The sequence below is a fragment of the Protopterus annectens genome, chromosome 7.part0 (genome assembly GCF_019279795.1).
Source record: "Protopterus annectens isolate FY-2018-M chromosome 7.part0, PAN1.0, whole genome shotgun sequence".
Taxonomy (NCBI): domain Eukaryota; kingdom Metazoa; phylum Chordata; order Ceratodontiformes; family Protopteridae; genus Protopterus; species Protopterus annectens.
The window spans coordinates 839,841,219-839,859,094 of record NC_056739.1 but is presented as its reverse complement, the minus strand read 5'-3'; the positions used below and the strand labels follow the sequence as shown (position 1 = coordinate 839,859,094).

At 37.2% G+C, this 17,876-nt stretch overlaps 1 protein-coding gene across 4 annotated transcripts in view; it reads left to right on the top strand.

The window, feature by feature from the left end:
* The window catches only part of BNIP2 (BCL2 interacting protein 2), a 2,487,402-nt gene that overhangs the window by 1,327,910 nt on the left and 1,141,616 nt on the right, over positions 1-17,876 (top strand). The gene's annotated exons all lie outside the window — the stretch shown is intronic.

The window sequence follows — 17,876 nt, the reverse complement described above, 5'->3', positions numbered from 1 at the left end:
TCCTATTGTCAACTTGTCTCCATGGAAAAGTAAGAGAAAAAAAGAAAAATATATTCATCCTTTGCAGCCTGAAAGACAAGTTGAAACAATTATTGCTAAAGGAAAACTTTTCATTATATTTAGTGTTTTTGTATTTACTTGTTTCCACTTAAAATGTGTTATTAGATTAAGACAAGGGTCTTAATCCAGACATTCACCTATTCACCTATGCAAAATTAAGAGAAAGCATCTAAACTTTATGACCTGTGTACTTTCACACCCCTCCTCCCACCTCAACAACTCCAGATTATAGCTATTAACTTCAACATTCTTTTGTCTTACTTTACTTCTCCTTTTTCACTGTAATGCATGCATTTCTTAATACTAAATAATAAGAAAGAAACAGAAAAGAAAGAAAAAGGTATCTGTTTACTTTAATAACTTTATCACATACAAGAACATCAAAAAATACTTTAAAATATGCAATTTATATTGTGAAAAGTCTCTTACAGATACTGTTAAGAAAAGAAAGAGTTTTATTTACAGTTACTTTTTTTCCTTTCCATTCTGTCAGAGTCCTTCTAAACATTAATGTCATGAAGTGAGGCAAATGCCTTTCAATTCATCACAAGTTTCAAAGAGTCAACAAAAGTCCACTCTTTCCACTCATTCTTATAAAGACATATTTCACAAATGCAATTGATGCTTTGCATTCTCACATTTATTCACTAATTTCCATGTTGCTGGTCTTCTTCATGTTCATCTCCATCACTCAACTCCTGATTCTGGTTCAGTTCCACAGTGGTCCCAATTCTTCTGGTCAACTGCTGTGCTTTTCTCTGTCTCTCAAGCATTTCCTTTGGAACAGTGGAAAAGATTTCACTGGGAAAGTCTCTCCATATGCTTTGTTATCAGAAGAATGAGGAACAGAGTCCCCTTCTGCTTGATGGCTCATTTTTTTGTTGGACAAACTTTTGCATTTCTTCCTTAGCTTGTTCTACATCAAAAAATGACTTTGATCCTCCAAGAAAGAAATATTCTCAAGACAGCTGGACCATACCTCTCAACCTGGAAACGTCAAAAATCTGGACAAGGCCCATGAAAAATAGGTACAAATCTGTACACTGATTAACATCTAATTTGCATACATAATTACATAACCCCACCCACTCCAGTAGAATTGTGGGATACCAACTTTCAAATGCAAATTGAAAACAGACAACCAAAATATGGCACCAGAGTCCCCCTGCAGCCATTCCAATGTCCCATTACCTGGCTATTTCACCCCATTTCTCATAAACACTAATGTGTGCATACTGCTTTACTTCTACAATGATTATTTGGATTTTATTTTTACATTTTATAGCACAATGCACAAACACTAACAGACATCTTTTAAACAAAGCAGTACTGTCTCACAATGAAAATAAATGTGGCATTAAAACTTATCTGCCCTTGAAACTCACATTCATTGAAACCCACACCACATCCAAAGAAAATGCATTTGGCCAATGGTGGATAAAGATTACCTTTGGGCCATTTTCAAATCATTGGCCCTTTGCACACAAAACAAGAAACATACATGTGTTCTTTTCTATGATAAACCTTCCTGACTTTATTAAGTTATATTTCTTGTATAATACAGCACACTTGTTGGAACACATTTTAAATTTATTGTTTGAACATTTTTCCAGTAGGCTGTACTTTAGGCAATGAAACAAAATGCATGAACCAATGATGACAAAACTGCCCAATTCAGAACATTTCCATCATAAAAGTCTACTTTCGCTCCCACACTATAAATAGAATGACAGTAGTGTAAGCCACAGGCATCTTTCATAGCTTCTCGCACTTATTTTCAATTTCATTTTTTTTTTGGGGTGGCCAAAAGGTCAAAAAACAGGGACACATTTTAAACATTGCTTGTATAATTTTGGAAAGTTACTAGAATAAAATGTTGTGTTACCACCATGCATTTCACTGACAAGTCTTAAACCCAGGATCCTATGCACTACAGTCAGATCAACATACCACAATACCAAATCAGCAAATCAGATAGGAAGACTGAATCTTAATGGTTATTTAGTGAATTCAGTTCTCACTTCTCACCATAGCTCAACTCTTAGCACAAAAAATCTGGACAATGCTCACAAGTGGTGGCTAGGGACTTTAGGTACAGGGTTTGAGCCTGAATACCTCTAGCCACCAGGTGTATTAAATGAGGGCATGCATACACACACACACACACACACACACACACACACACACACACACACACACACACACACACACACACACAGATGAATATACACCAAACCCATACAACATTTTAAGAAATATCACTAAACAGTTTCCCATCTGCGAAGTGTCAGCATGTTTAAACAATTTCTTAAGCAAGGCAGATCTTGCCATAATTGCTTTCTGTATCTGTCAAACTGCATAATCCATAACATGAACAAAATTTACTACAAATAACTTAAAAAAATGATATCCTCTTCATTTGTTGAATCAAATTATTTTATTTTACTTTATGTACATATTTTTTCTGGCTCTAAAGACCCAGAAAATGTGACATGAATTGCACCAGTTTCAGTATTACTTGTAATGAAAGCAGGCTACTTTATGAAGCATTGAGGCACAAAAGCTGCCAAACAGTTTTCTATGAAAAGTCCTGGTGTCTGAGATGAAAACAGCAGTAACAACAAGAATCATCTAGTGATTTTCTACAAAGTTGGTTGTTCTAAGCAGAATATTGTCATATTGTGTGCCAAAACACAGATCTCTTACTCTTTACAATATTTACATAAGGCAGTTATAGTGGTAGCAGTACAGCAATACAAATGGTTTAATATAATATTTATTATGCATGCATGGCAGCTGTTTCCATCATGCTAGGTACAGTTTGGAGGACAGAATCAAACTTCAAAAACCCTCTGCACAAGGATTTGTTTTCAGCTGCAGGTAGGAAAGCCAAATATGGTTTCAGAATCAAAATCAATTATATTACTAAGTCAAATCATAGCGCAGACAAAATAAGAAGCATCCACATCCATTTGTATTAATGGATCGAAATACAACTCCACACATTTCCTTTTAAAAAAAGAAAAGAAAAAGAGCCCATGGGAAATTGGATAAACAGCAGATTTCGTCTGATAATTATGGGAGGATCGTGCACATTAAATAATTAAAACAAGCCACACCATGCTATGAGCAAGGGAATATTTAAAATGTTGGCTCAAGAAATATGACAATGACAAGGCGCAGACAGCAAATTAATTTGCTTTACACATGAGAGCAAACAAGTCTGAATACTACATCATTCTCACTAAAATGGAGAAAAAATGACAGCTATTAGTATTACAAATGTTCCTTAAAGTACAAATTCAGTACTCCAGAGAGCACAGTGCACTAGCACTTCTTATAATGCATGCCTACTTGTACTTGAAGTTGAATACAGTACCAACCTTCCCCTGAATAAAATAACTTTCTAGTAGTATAGTCCATTGGTACAGCATGCCATCTCTAGTCCAAGCTGAGCTGATGCTGATAAAATTTAAGAGGATCCCTCGTACGAATCACTCAAATCCCCTACCTTTGCCTCCTCCCTTTTTCATCAACTCCACCTCATTTAGTAATTAGGCTTAACAACAGCAATTAAGAAAACAAACTATACCTAGCCTGCTTGTCTGATACATCTCTGTCAAATTGTAATAAGTGTGGCTGCCCTGTTAAAAAGGAAGCTGGGGTGAAGCCATCTGCAAAGGGGCTCATTAACCTTTTTTTTTTTTTTTAATTCTATTAATATACCATGCAATAAGCCATTATACAATCAGCAAAACCCAAACCTATTTAATCATGATAAGATGACAGGCATATTTAGATTGGTGACCTTGCTTGCAGTGCACAACTAACTCATTCATATTATTTCAAAGTGACCTGTCTGTCTCTACTATCTTTACTGTGCATAATGGCCAGTAAAAGCAACACAGTTTTTGCCCGGCTCCATGGAGTTTGAGATAAGCAAATTCCTGCTGTATTTTACTGTAAAAAAAATGGAAGAGCAATGCCGTTCCCACTCGCATTTCACACACACACTTCTTCTTTACTTGTAAAGTTGTAAATAATTCATTACAAGAGTTCCCATTTCCTTACTTGTAAATAATTCATTACAAGAGTTCCCCAAATAAACAATCCAATACAAGAGTGCGTTTGAGTTCCGAAAGTGCAGCTGATAATATTATAAGTGTTGTTCCTGCTCGCATTTCACACACACTTCCTTATTTGTAAATAATAAATTACAAGAGTGCATTCAAGTTTTGAAAGTGCTGCCAATAATATTACAAGTGCCATAACTGTTCACGCTCACATTTTTGAGCAGCCAGGTCAGTCAGAGCTCAATTCCGACTGGCTGGTGGTAGCATGTGATGATGTCAGCTCTAATGGTGCAAAAATTAAAAAAAAAATCGGAAATGAAGGGGTGCCACCCGGGAATCGTGGCACTCCTTCATTTGGACCCCAAAACTCGGTAAAAAATGAGTAAATCGGTATGGTTGGGAGGTATGAGCTGGACACAGCAGCTTGAAACTCACACCTGCCTCTTGACATTCCCTTCTGACTGGAATAGATTTATTTCTCTTCTGCCTAGTGTGCAATGAATAATAATTTTCTATGAACACTCTGCTATCTCCACCTTTTAACACTTTGCCCTTTTGCCACAATTTTGTCAGGATCAGCTCTTTCTGCTTGGTTTGTATCTTTACTAATAAAGGTCTTGGCTGCCTTTTTATGGCCGTCTTTGGAGCATGCATATGGTGTACCCTTTCAATCAACAGTTCCTGATGTGGAATACCAACCCAGTCGTTTATTTGTGTCTTCATAAAATTAATACAGTCTGTTCCTTCAGTTTCTCTAGTACAGCAGAAAATTTCAGGTTTTCCCTATGTGCTCTGCCCTCTAATTTCACCATTTTTTTGAAACAGCTCTCCTTGAGCAGTCTCATACTCAGCCAGCCTTTTCTTCATTTCATCCTTTGATTTTTAAAGTTTTATTAGCTCCTCTGAATATCTGTTTAAAGCTTCCTCCATTTTTTTGCTCTTAGTTTCTTCTTTGCAGGCATCCAGGTAGTGTACGTACTAGCCAGTAACTGAATTTTACCTAAGCTGACAATATATCTGGCTGCAGTTTCTCAGTTTCTGTTTTCATACTGGGAGAGCTGAAGTTACACTGTTGATCAGTGTGCAGCCATCTTGGAAGCCTATGCAGTATTACTTTGACGGTGTTCTTGTCAGAGATAGAGATGAAGATGAGTACTTGAGCAGTTGCCACTTAATCTGCAGGAAATTCTAGACAGGCAAAGGGAGAATGGCCTTTGAGTTAGTAGAGATGAATGTAGGCTTTTCAAGCAGAAAATTTCCTGATGTGGGCATGTGACTAACAGGGATAGAGTAGGTAAGTTACCAGCCAAGAAGAAGGCTGTGCTGAAAGCACCTAGACCTCAAAGTACATCAAAGGTAAGTAAACCAAGGACTGGTAAACTGTCATCACAAACTTAAGCCAAACATCTCAATGGTTATTGCATGTGCACCATTGTGGTGCAGAGAAACAATCTGCAGTTGCTTCAAATTCATTGATAACAGCAAAGAATAATTCTGCTCAGAGATCAACCTGCCTAAAATTATTGTGTGCATGCAACACAAAAGCTAGAACTAGACACTTAAAACAGCTGTTACACACGGTGGGAATAATAACTTTTTTAACATAATGACACTTTCTATATTTTCTTTAAATGTAAGTTGTCTCAGAGATATATACAAAAAAGAAAGAGTAGTGAACTATATTAAAAACTTTAGAGTGCAAATAGCTAGGCTACAGGAAACACATTTGGAAAGAAATGAACATGTGAATTTGATAAAGAAAGGTTTTCAGGATGGTTATTCAGCAGCAAGAGTACTTGCGACAAAGGAAAAGAGGAGCACTTATATTAATTGCAAGATGAGCTCCAGTAGTGATAGAAGGGGATACAAAAGATAATAATAGTACATTTGTAGTACTAAGGGGCTACTGGCAAGGGAAGAGGATTACACTGGCATGTATTTATATTCCACATAAAACTGTTATAATGGAGCTTAAGAAAATGCTGGGAGAAATAAACAGCTTTCAGCAGAGAATATTACTTATAGGTGGAGAGTGGAATTTGATTTGCAGCAGTGAAGATGTATCTAGGGGTCCAGAAGGGAAAACAATAACAAAGGAGGCTAGGTTTTTATAGGTTCATACATTAGTTCTAGGCTAACTGCCCTTGTGGGCCATTTTAAACCTAGCCAATTAGCAATGTGAGAATCAAACCCTACACCTTGTGTCTGCAAGGTAAACACTTTGACCATTTGCCAGCCTCCCTAATAATCCTCCCTTAAAAAAAAAATATTTGGCATGGAAGATGTGAATTCAGTTTATGAGTTTGGAGTGAAATTGCATATTATTCCCATGAAACAAAAATTGGACTAGACAGAACATATATTTCATAGGAACATGTGCTTTTATGCGAAAGTTTTGATATGCATCCAATACCTATTCCAGATCATGCAGCAATAATAACTAAAAATACAGGGTAATGAAATAAAAATGAGACACTGGAACTTTCCCAACTATCTGTTGAAAAGACGGGAATTTAAGGAATGGGTAGTGGAAATTATTACACTCCTGCCTTCTTCAACACTCATGCCTGACTGTCGCAGATCTTTCACACAATCCATCCACCTCTTCACTGAATGTTTTCGCTTCCTCTAACCTTCTTCCTGTCTGTCCTACACCTTCCTCACCAGATTGTCTTCTGCTTATCTGCACGTGTCCAAACAAATGTAATCTGTTCTCTTTGGTCTTTTCTGCAATTGGAGCTACTTTGGCTTCTGCTCGTGTCCTCATTTCTTCGTCTGTCCCACAGTGTGCATCCTACCACCCTTCTCAGGCACTTCATTTCCATCATCTTTAGCTTCTTCAACTGTTCTGCCCTTACTGCCCAGGTTTCTGTACCATACAGTAGTACTGGTCACACCACTGTCTTGTACACCTTACTTTTCAGCTTCTTTGGCTGTCTTCTGTCATAGACTACACCTTATACCCTATGCCAGTTGGCTGCAGCCCTCTGATTCTAGCTTTGACCTCTTCATTCAGACTTCCCTTTCTATTCAACCACCCCTCCCAGATACTTGAAGTTGTTTACCTGTTCTACTATCTTCCCTTCTATCTCTATTCTCAGCTTTTTCTGATTTTCCCAATTTGCTGCCATTACCACTGTCTTATCTGTGCTTAGTTTCATCCCATGTGCCTTCAGTTTTGCATTCCATTCTCCTATCCTTTACAGAAGTTCTAGCTCAGAGTCTGCCTGTAATTCCACATTGTCTGCATACAGCAACTTTGTTGATCTGTCCCTTCAGACCTGTTTGCTAATGTAGTCCATCACCAGTATGAACAGCAGTGAGCTTAGAGCTGAGCCCTGATGTACACCCACTCTCACTCTCACTGGTAACCCCTCTGTGAGGCCGAACACTGTTCGCACTTGAGTCACTGGGTCCTTGTACATAGACTGCACTAATTCTACCAATGTTTCTGGGACTTCAAACCACATCAGTGCTGTCCAGATTTTGCTCAAACTGATGGGGCAGATGTTTGGCTTATCTAAGAAGTGAAGACATTTTTCAAGTGTTTGGAAAGAAAGTCAAATTAGAAATAGACCATCAGTTCTTATACCCCATTTTCACCTATGAAAACATGTCTTTTTTATGAGTGCACATGAAGTTAGCACATGTATCTAGAAGCACATTATATGAAACTGAATATAGCAGGACTAGGCAGCTTGGTAATGCTGAAAGACTGTCATGTTTATGGTGTGGAAAGAGGAAAGAATCCATCTATTCATAGTGTTATACCTATTTAACCCAAACAAGACAGAGAAACTAATGTGGGATAGGATGCTAGTGTGATGTGCATGTGCACGCGCGCGCACACACACACACACACACACACACACACACACACACACACACACACACACACACACACACATGCACCAAGGGGTAATCTCCAGGACATTTATAACATATTTTGGCATGAAATTGAAACACCAAATCCAAACCCATATGGATGCACAAGGAATAATTATTGACTGCACAAAGGAAGCACTCCAGCTAAAACCCAAGTTAGAGAAACAACCACTGTGAGATAGCATTGCTAAGTGCTTCACCACTGTATAGTTCATCACTGATCCATTGGGTGAATATCATACCACAATCACTGAATGATTGTCAGTGACAAATGTCTTTATCAAAAACAAAACAAAAAACCCAGAAATGATCCAGTGTTGTCCATGCAGTTGTGATTGTTGTAAAAGGATGGCCCAAAGAAGATGATGTACTATACTTACATTTGCAGCCAGAAATAGCCAGATAGCTGAATATCGGACAACTGTTCTGTGTGATCCAGAGTTGTAATTCCTTCTGAACTATGCACCAGAATGTCAGAAACTGTACACAAAACATACTTGTAGACTGTAAAAGCAAAATCACTTGCTCATCACTTCATATGTTAGCAAGATGTGATGATAAGTGGTCTAAAATGTATCTATTTATTTACTAAAAGTAAGCAAATGCTTATTTATGTATGTATGTTACAAAATAAATACACACAAAACAAACAAAAACAGACATAAAAGTAACAGTTAATGCTTAATGAAGAAAAACATACATAGGTCAAAAATAAAAACAATGTCAGGTAAGGAGATGTCAAAGTTCAACACAGAAGAAAACCACAAGGACCGCTGCACTCATTAGGTATTACCACAAGTACCACTGCACCCCTTAGGAATGGCTGTCGGTGTTATGGCAGAATATTTACATTGACTCTGCAGGACTGTTCATGGACTCAATGTTTTAGGTTGTTGATGATACACATTCCAAATGTCCTGGCATGACATTACAGAATAGTTCCAAAAACTAGCTTGACTAAAAACATAAGCAGTGGTAATGGGTCTTACTTCTTATCTGAAGAATCCAAAATGTTTACAAAATAAAATGGCATTTAACAGTTCTCCATCTGGTTGCCATCGTTCAGTCAGTGAGACCACAAACCGTGATCATAACATATTAGAAGAGAAGATCATTTTCTTTTTTTCATATCAAACGCCGTGCCTGCAGCTACTACACAATCTTAGCAGTGCGGCTGCTGTCAGAGCCTCCACACTTAATAAAAACAGATGTCAGGAGGTAAGTGCAAAACAAGCATTTTCAGAATATGAATGACAAACAAAACAAGTTTCAGTACTTACCAGAATGTAGTAACATGTAACTGTAGATATGATGAATGGCAGCCAGTGAAAACCGTTTGAATATCAGGGCTAACAGCATATGGGGAAGGTATCCAGACCAAATATGAAGTGTCAGCCTAACTGCTGTTATCACTTACTGCAAGGCAGTTGAATCTTAGAAGACCTCCTGGCAACCAGTACCAAACCCCAAGAAAGGTGGATGGCCAATAGTATACACCAAGGATAGATGACAAAAGCCTTATTCTAACCCTGATGGATGACTAAGGATCTGCACCAAGCCATATAACCAACAGCATGCTGCAAGGATGGACGGATGGATGGATGAATGACCAGGGCCATACCTTGACTATAATGGATCACTGCTGACATGACATGTCTATATATATATATATATATATATATATATATATATATATATATATATATATATATATATATATATATATATATATATATATATATATATGTATATATATATCTCTTGTAGTGTAAGATAAAGGGTGCCTGAAAAGGAATAATATGTGTTTAGTACAGAAACTGATACCCTTATCATTTTTTATGTCTCTCGGTATTAAGATTAAGCCTGACCCAGGAACTTTGCCTGTCTGTTCTTGAAGAAGGTTGATTTGACAGCCATCACATCTGCTTTACACAATCATCTGTTTAGAGTGAAATTATGTTCTGGTTTAAGATAACCAGTAGATTACCACTAAGATCATTACCAGTATTGCATTCATGTTTACTCAGATGAGTTTGTAATTACTCACTTCTACTGTGCCTTGATACCTTTATGTAAAAACACTTCTCTTGCATGGCTGGCTCTTTGGGGGCAGTGGTGATTCAGTACTCCCTCACTAAATATGTCTATTAAAGATTTTTCCATTAGCTATCCTGTTTTCTATCATTCTTAAAAGAGAAAGTATCAGCTCTTGCTGTTTTTTTGTACTTTCCCCCTTGGAGACTATCTTTATCTCCTGAGTGAAGACATTCATGTACAGCCTAAGTTTGTTTTTCTCTTATCCGCTTCTACTCTGAACTTATTCTTTCAATATATACCTCTATCCTTGACCTGTATAACGTACTAAAAGAAATCTCTTTTATTTCCTTCTACACTTTCTTTTATCCTCTGTTATAATATTCCTTGAGGCCTTAAATGCACTTGCCCTGCCTTTTTCTCTTCAGATTTTAAACTTAAAAAGGCTCACGTTGTGGTGCAGATACCAGGACGTAGCAACCATGTGACTTAATTGTTAACTGCAACTGTAATTGTTTTTAGCTTAATTTCCGGTATGTCCACATATCATTTTTAATGGTTTTAGTTATTACTAGAGTACTTTGTTGATGGGAGCAAAGTGATGAGTGTTTTTTGCACTTGATTTTTGATGCATTATTATTTGTACGTACAAACATGGCTATTACTATTAATTGTTTAAACAAAACTTAATTGCTTGTGATTAAGTCACATGGTTGCTACTTTGATTATTTAAATAGTTTTTAGCTTGTGATAACGGTTCTGAAGAAGTCCCACTGGTAGAGATGAAAGTGCTACACCATTTGGTTTTAATGTTTTGAATAATAAAAATCTGGAGAGTTGCACTTTGAGTGCCTGAGCACTTATTTTTATTTATGCTTCCTGGTATCTGCACCACTACGTGGGAATTTTTAAGTTTGAAGTCTTCACTTTTGTGGCTCATGGGACACACTCTGGTGTGGTTTTATTTTTCCCTTCAGATTTTATGCTTGGTCTCTGTCTGCTTTTTCTCAAGCATCATAAGCCCCCCCATATACATTTGTCACCTTCCCTACTAAAATCATAACCATTTCATCATCAGTTTAATGTATTCACTTCTTCTGCTGGCCTCTAACCTTCAGACTTGTTTTCATCCTACTAAGTTGCAGTCCATTTCCCTTTTCCAAAAACCTTCTCAATGCATGCATTGACAAAACTTTAAGTGCATTCCAACATTTCCCCCTTCCTATCCCTGACTCCTAGAGATTGAATTCTACCATCTCCCAGGTTGGCCATTCACATCTTTCTATTTCTCAGCATGGGCCAAAATATATAATGTCCCAATCTCACACTCTTATATTTCTTGTAGTATGTCGTCTCAGCAGATTCCTGTCTAGCTGACTTATCTACTTACAGTCATCAAATAGAACTGACCCCTTCTTTTAGATCTCATGGGCTGGTCTTGCAACCCCCATTCACATTCAGGACCACATTGCAGCCTTTTGGTCTGTTCCCTTGTTTCACCTTTTCATATTGGACATCCACTAAATTAGTTATCCGGATGATGGTCTCTCTCTGTAAAACACATCTCCAGTCTCCTCACTTTATATATCTGCATATTTCTTACTTTAGTTTCCTTCCTTCCTGATAGTCTGTCTTTCTGGGAATTAATAGTTATGTTAAAGTTTCCATAAATCATTTTGCATTTTATTGATACAGCCATTCAGAGTTTAAAATGAGCTCTGCGTCTTTCAGTTTTGTGTTGTTAACCTTACCCCTTATTGTCACCCATATCTTATCCTACTTTATTATCACTTTGAGTATCACTGCAGTGACCTTTCCCTGGGGAAAAGCTATTCTGCTTCTTGCTCTATATTTCATTTACTCCTCACTGTTTTGCACATGAACTGCTGGGGGAGTCTCCTTACAGGTTGTGATCTCTCCTGCCTCATCTCTTTTTTGCATATTTCTTTCCAATCAAGCATGCACTATGTACGATTTGCTGCTCCAATTCCCCTTCTCTTCTTCATCTACTACGCAGCACTGTGGTCTGAACATCCCCTTTGTTTTGCTCTTAATGTTATATGCCCTTGTACTACTATACCGTAGTTTGAATTGTGAAGTTACAACTATAATTTACCCCATCGGTTCCCTGCATGAGCTATACACTCCTTTCAGAGTCCTTCCACTCATCTTCAATTACTGGCTGTAGACAATCCTCCTCTAGTAGAATTCCCCCTCATCTAGCTGTCAAAGGGCTGCCTTGTCCCACAGCCCCACCTTATTTAGCACCATCTTGTGCCTGTTAGCTTATCCCTTAACTCCATTCTTACATCATATTTTCTGCTTGCTATGTTAATCCTGCTATGTATGTATATATATATATATATATATATATATATATATATATATATATATATATAAGCAACATGCTAATAGCACTGTGCATCACCTTTCCCCTTTCATATTACCAGAGCACCCCTCCACCTGTCACGTCATCATTCAGAAGAAAATAATATGGTTTACTACTGAATTTTCAAAGTGACTGCTGACCGGCATGTGGTCGAAAGCCAGTTTTCCAATGGGCAGAATGCCGACTCAGAATACGTAGACTACACTACAGCGAATGAGTAGTGTAGTTCGATTATTTGAGTTTGGCATTGTGCATGGAGATCACGGTTCAGTGAGGAACAGGGAATTAATTCATTTCCTCACTGTAGTGCAATCTCGGAGTTGGTATATATAATTTGCAGGGGGAGTGTGTGGGGTGCAAGGGGGCTTGCCCTCCTGCGAAGTAGTAAAATACAGCATACCATTGACTAGGGAATGTTATGATATGGTAAAACTGCATAGCATGGGTGATTGACGTCACTTCCTGCATCAAACTATGGGTGTCGATGTATTCAGTTTTGACCTGGCCACATTTTTACTGTTCTGGATTCAGGATTTCATGTTGACCATATGACCAGCTGATATATGCAGTTTCAAGGTTTCAGTAGTAAACCAGCTATATATATATGATATTCATATGACTTATCTTTATTGCAAGATTTTTCTGAGGCATTCTCTATCTCCTGCTGAGCTTACTGCATATTTCTAATACTTTTCTCTCAGCATTCTTCAGCTGCTAGGAGAATTTTATTCACAGTCACAAGTGTATGCTGGAAGGGCTATGCTATGAGTGATGCCTCCCCATAATATATTTCTCTATAAGGAGGTGTTTCCATAGCTCACACATAATTCTCCCATCCTAGACTGCACTTCATGTCCCTGTGCAAATCACTCTGGGATATTGTAGTCTTGAGGAAACATTGCTTAATTCTTGCACCATTCAGAATCATTAAAATGAGCGTTACTTGATTTCCACCCGCCTTTTATCGGACAGGAGCTTGGGAGGATTTGCTCATCTTTCCCTCTTCTGAGAGAACTCAAAGGGACTATCTCATACCGATGTAACTTCCAGAATGCACTATACCAGGACTGCCTTAATGTAGTCTGGATGTTTTCTATTAGTGATCATTAATGGGGTCTGCAAATGACACAGGGCCAGCATTTTTCCCTGCTCTACATCCATCATCCTGAAAAGATACTTGCTGTAAGTCTGTCTCTCTTTACTTACTGTGCAGTGAGTCTAATGATGATCTTATACACAGGATTTAACTTTTGAGGGGTACTTTAATTTTAGGGCTAACCATGGACAAGTGTATACTTCTTGTAGTTGACTGTTCACTGACTTTCTATCCTTTCCGATCTACTGCAACAGTCACCAAGAAGACCTATCATTTATTTCTTCCCCTTGCAAAACCACCTGCAGGTACTTTTCCATTTGCTGCAACCAAATAATCCATCTAAGCCTTCTCTGATGCACTCTTTCTGCTGCCTTTTTTCCTAATGTAGATATAAGTAATATAATAATAGAAAGCAAACTATAATAACAGTACCAACATTATCAATCCTCTTTCTTTGGCAGCCTTCTTTTCCTTATTTCATGATATGCTCATCTAGCACTTTGAGCTCATTGTGTCTCTGTGAACTCTACTATTTTGCATGATAGCTGATTTGGGGTTTATCTGAACAATGTCCACTACATCACTTTTTTTTGCTTCTTTCTCATCTTTGCCCATTTGTGGCTAAGCTATGTTCCACCTTACTCTGTCGAGGCAGTCTACTGGGACTTCCTGTTTTTGGCCTTCTTTTTCAACATCTTTATTCATTACATTTAAATGGTAATGTGTTTACATACATTAATAGAAAGCAAACTATATCAACAGCTACCATTGTTATAGTCATGCAGTATACACTATATATTTTTTTAACAATTTCATTCTCTCCAGCATTACATGAATTGGTAAATTCCTGCCTTCCCTTAAATGACTATCCTCCCTCTCAACATTATTCTGCATATATTGTTTCCACTTAACATCCATTCATTGACATTTCTTTGAAATCTTATGCCTTTTTCTGAAGATCCAGACTCCAGTTCTGTATCTCCTTTACAATATTCAATACTTCAGTTACAGTTTGTTTAGATTTTCATTTTGTTTTCTAGTAACTGATATCTTTGGCAGCCAATAGAATTAAACTTAGTAAGACTTTATCATGTCTAGGCAATTCAGACATTCCAGATCAAAAGAATAATTTCCTTATTATAACCATTTGTTCCCCCATCACTTCTACCAAATTACCCTGTAGGGAATTTTTAGTATCTACTAACTTGTTGCATTCTTAAAAATTATGTTTTTAGGTCCCTGTCTCTTCCTCATCACACTTCCATCATTTGCTATCTACCTGAGTAAAAATTATCTGAAGTCTACTTGGGGTATAGATATTCCTCTGCAAGAACTTCCATGCAGAAATCACAAACCATCAGGACTTTGTTGCATACTTTGGAGATTTACAGCTTTCTCCCTATTGCTACTTTGTAAATTGTGTTTCTTTTCTCCTTTCCCAATCATTTCTAACTTCCTCTGAATGATTCTTGTAATTATCATGGAATATTTTATATGTCTTACTAATTATCACTTTTTAACATTAGCTTCTGTTCTAAACTCAACTAAAAACACTAACAGAGATGGCCTTTCACTTAACACTGTCCTACGGCTTTCACTTTGCCTGCACTCTGTTAACAGTCCCTGATAGGGAAGGCAGTCTCTAACCTCCTGAACAAACTTCTGCTTTGTCTCATCCCACTCTATTATCTTTCCCACTTGAGAACATTGGTTCATTTGCTAAGTTCCACCAGTAAATTCCAGTCTCCTCTTTTCTATACCCTACTTAGTCATCCCTTTTGTCAAAATTTTCTTTTTGCATTGGTGTATTTGCTTAGTTCTTAGAGTACTTTCTGCTACTTTATGAATATAATGTTCTGCATGCTTATAATTCTCTTTAATGATCTGCATCCATAATCCTACTCTCTCCTTATTTCTCAGACATCCCATGTTTCATCATCATCATTTCTTTCTATTTTGACTGATATCCTTCTTCTTGTGTTATGTATATGAGCCTTAACAGGCAATGTCAGGTGCGTCCGTACAAGCCAGGTAATCCCAAATCACCTTGTTCTATGGGGAGGATCAATTAACCCATCTTAACTCTTGCTGTGTTTCCCCCACAGATAAATTCCTCTAACTGTTTATTAATTATCATCCAAAACTTCTCCTGTGGTTGACTTAAATATGCCTGACATATGTAAGACTAAAGGGACTGAAAACATTTTCACTGCTTGAATCTTACAATCCATATCTATAATAAAACATTTCCAACGTCTCAGTTGTTGTATTATCTTTTAAGTCTCTTCCCACTCATCCTTAGCTGCCATAACAGAATCTTTTTAATACATAAGCCTGAATACTTCATCTTTTCATATCCTCATAAGTAGGGGTATTGCCAAACCAATTCATACTGTAGACTACTATATCCTTTGTTTTATTTTAATTTATTTAATATCCCAAAAAAGACATAACATTGTCTCAAAATGTTCCACAGTACTGAAATTTCCTTTTTCTGGTTTTATCAAGTACTAAATAATATCATCTCCAAATAAATCTGACTTTCATTGATTACCATTACCAGGTATATCCTTGAATTTGTGAGTCTGTTATTTAAATTGCTAATGAATGTAAATACATAGCAAGTAATAAAGAAGAAAGGACAGCACAGCTTGTCAGACAAGAACCATCTCACCTTAGTTTTTGCCTACAAGCCTTCATATATTATTCTGTCAGAGAATGCAAATGTTACATTTACCCTTATCACAAATATCCCTTAATGAAATGCTTTCTCTGTATCAAGACACATCCACTATAGAGAACATTTCTTACATGCTTCCTTCTGGATTATCATTGTTCTATTATTCTTGTCAAATATTGCCCTCCCCCCTAACCACATTGATCTATATCTGTCAAGTTTGGCAACACCTTTGCCATTCTCTTAGCTGTTATGGACATAAACACTTTAAAAGCCACACAAGTAATTTTAATGCTGTTATGGACATAAACACTTTAACAGCCACACAAGTAATTTTAACCAGTTTGACATTTAGTGCAGAGAACTAAAGCTCTTGATGAGCTTCTCCTGATGCTTAGGGTACAGGGTTTGATTCCTTCCACCACAATTTGACTACTGTATGACTGTAAAGAAAGCATTTAACCAGTGTTCCTGGGTTGCCCCTGAAAAGGCACAATTTATCCATTAGGCTTATCCAGTTAACAAATATGTAAATGAATATGTAGTGGAATTATTTGTATGACTTGTTTACCATAGCAAAGGCTTGTAAGAAGAGCCAAATAAAGTTCTGCAGTCAATCAAAACCTGGACAAAGTATGTTAAGAAATTATTTGAATACATTTCTATATAGAAAAATAAAACCATAGGTAAAAAGTATGGTGGCAGCAAAGAAAAAAACTAAACAGTGGCTCCTGATGGCACTGTTATTTCTCCCACTGCCAAAGCATTCACTGCTGTTCTCTGAATCCTGGTCTCCTTCTATTCATTTTTCTGTTAAATTCTGAACAAATAATTCCTACCTGATTCACCATGAAATACACCCACAGCTGTACCCTTCCATTAGTCCTGTCAGCAGAAGCCATTGTGTTTTTCTGCATCCAGTAATGTCATAAACTTGAGCTAGCTGTACAAAATCTTGAAAAGAAGCTGATCAGTTTAATTTCACATAATTTGTATTGTACAAGAAATCAAGCAGCCTATAGATCACGTTGATAAAAATGAGTACTAGAATTTAACATAAGTATTATTTAGAACAAAAGATATTTAAAATATGCAAACTTTGTAACTATTGAAAAGCATTCCAAGAAGTTTTGTATTAAACTGGGATACTTTTCCATGTGTTTGTGCTACTCCAGCCAGATGGAATGTTAAACAGTTACACACTGCACACGATGCCTTATATGTAGCTGCAATTATAAGATCTTCCTGGGAGCCTGCGAAATTCAGTGGCCCATAACTGGGATCACTGGAATACAGGAACTACAAGTGCAACCAAGGAATATATATTAAGTCTGTGGTTCTGTACAGTGGAGTATTACTCCTTTCCCAAAGAACAGCAATCACACTGACCATTTATAAATTTCAGGGGCATGGTGCTGCAGGGGGCAAAAAGAACTGCAAATCACTTCAATGGTTTAACAGGTGACATAAAAAATGTGTTGTTTTTTTTCCTGATGCAATTGCATTTTGTTCTTCTGAGTTTTGAACCCACAGTGTTGGGTCTCACAGTTACAGTAGGGAGCTGGCATCCTAGAGGGGCACGTAATATTGTTCTACAGTATACCACTTTGTAAGAATTTCATTTTCCAGTCCTGCAGTCACTGTAGGAGTAAGACTGGTTAC